The sequence below is a fragment of the Chrysochloris asiatica genome, unplaced genomic scaffold, assembly GCF_000296735.1.
Source record: "Chrysochloris asiatica unplaced genomic scaffold, ChrAsi1.0 scaffold00195, whole genome shotgun sequence".
NCBI lineage: Eukaryota > Metazoa > Chordata > Mammalia > Afrosoricida > Chrysochloridae > Chrysochloris > Chrysochloris asiatica.
Genome location: NW_006408713.1, coordinates 603,441 through 605,856, shown reverse-complemented (window position 1 = coordinate 605,856; position 2,416 = coordinate 603,441).

The window sequence follows — 2,416 nt, the reverse complement described above, 5'->3', positions numbered from 1 at the left end:
TTACGAATCGGGCTGCGAATCTTAAGGTCAGTGATTCGAAACTACCAGCCGCTCCGCTGGGGAAAGATGAGGATTTCTACTCCCGTAAAGATTTACACCCTCGGAAACCCTGTACAGGGTCGCTATGGGTCGGGACCGACTCGATGGCACTTAACAACAACAACAACATAAATATGTCTATACTCAGAAACTCTATGCAGGGTCACTATGAATGGAGACCAACTAGATGACATACAACCACCAATCCCCACTCCATAGGAGAAAGATGTACTGATCAGTTTCCATAAACAATCAGCTTCCTTATGGGACAGTTCTTTTCTCATCTCTAGGTTTGCTACGAGTCAGAACAGACTCGAGTGCACACAACAACATACGTGTGAATAAAATGCCATCTGGTAATAGGGTTTTTATTATGTTAATGTGGCCTTATCAGAGTAGGGTGTGTCTTAAGCCAATCACTTTGGGATACTAAGGGTGCAACACAGGCACCTAAGTAAGCAAGACCATGCTAAGGAAGATTGATGCCATATGGAGATTGCCAACAAATGTAGGCTGCTTCCCACATAGGTAGCTAGAGAGAAAACCTGTTTAAAAGAAATATATCCCGTTGCTAACACTGTAGAGAGAAAGCCCTGTCTCTCTCATCACCTTAGGCTGAGTTGTGATTTGATTATTTTATATTGAGAACAGCTAAATTCACTCTCACCTCCTAAAGAGAAAGCAGTATTCTCAATAGAACATGGAGGGAGCATCGGGTGCAGGTATTCAGTATTCCTCCTCCAAAATCACAGACCTTTGGCACCCAGGAAAGACAACTGCCACATCGCTCAAGTGATCCTCTCAGGCTGCCTTTCTAAATATAAATCTGGAGATTTGCAACCCACGAAGCTTCTTGTTTCCATGGGCGAGCATGAAATCACATCAGTGTCTGGCAGCTTTGCAAAAGAATTGGGGGGGATGATAAATATTCAGAATTCCTTTCGAGGATTGGCAATATCTGCTTTCTTCTCTACTTTTCTCTGTTATTTGGTTTTCTGAGCAATGCCATGTGAACCCTGGCTTACAATGTACAACAAGAGAAAACAAGAACTTCACATTTCAAACAGATTTTATAAACAAACCATTCTGACTTCATGTCAGGCAAGGACTACACGAAATTTGGTTTTCTCCACCAAATTTCGCTCCCAGCTGTGATGTGTCAAGTTGAACAGGAGCAAGTAATTGTATTCAACCCTTAAAATAAAGCTCCCAGCTGACATTTGGTATTAACAGTATCTGAAAGCAGCTCCGGTTGTCTTTTAAAAATAGTCACGTCACTACTTGGTGACTTTGATTTAAAACCTTCCACAATGGTGGTGTACTCACAAATGTTTGCATTATGGAAGCCTGAGAAAGACCAGCTAAACCTGTCTTAATACCATCTGGACAACTGGGAAAAGAGGCATAGTTTCAAACCCCCCATCCCAGAAAGATGTCACAGCAAAAAGGAAACAAAACAACTTCACGCAGATTATACTAAATAGATTTTCTTTGATTTCACTATTGAAATCAATTAAATGTTCATAAGAAGCTCTGGTAGCGTAGTGGTTACGAATCGGGCTGTAAATCTTAAGGTCAGCGGTTCAAAACTACCAGCTGCTCCCCGGGAGAAAGATGAGGCTTTCTACTCCCATAAGAATTTACACCCTCGGAAACCCTGTACAGGGTCGCTATGGGTAGGAACCGACTCGAAGGCACTTAACAACAACAACAACAACAAATGGAATTGTTCATTGTTGTTAGGTGCTGTGGATTCAGTTCCAAATCATAGTGAATGAAACATTGTCTAGTCCAATACAATCTTCAAAAAAATTTATGTTTCCGCTCACAGCTGTAGCAACTATGACAATCCATGTTGTTGGGGGGGTTTTCCTCTTTTTCACTGACCCTCTGCATTGTTAAGTATGATGCCCTTTTCCAGTGAGTGGTACCTCTTATGACATATCCAAAGCATAAGAGATAAAGTTTCATCATTGTCGTTTCTAAGGCGAAATCTAGCCGTTCTTGTTCCAAAACAGATTTTCTCTTTCTTTTGGCGTCCTAATGGTTGTGATGTGCCGTGGAATCGGTTCCGAGTCATAGTGACCCTGTACGGGGTTTCCAAGGCTGTCAATCTTTATGGGAGCAGAAAGCCTCATCTTTATCCTGTGGAATAGCTGGTAGTCTCCAACTGCTGACCTCAAGATTCACAGCCTGATTCATAACCACCACACTACCCATGGTTAGAATCAATATTCTTAGTCAACACCATGATTCAAACACATCACTTCTTCTCTTGGCTTCCTTACTCATTTTCTAGATTTTACATGCATATGTGGCAATTGTAATTGGTTTGTTGTTGTTGTTAGGGGCAATCAAGTCAATACCGACGCATAGC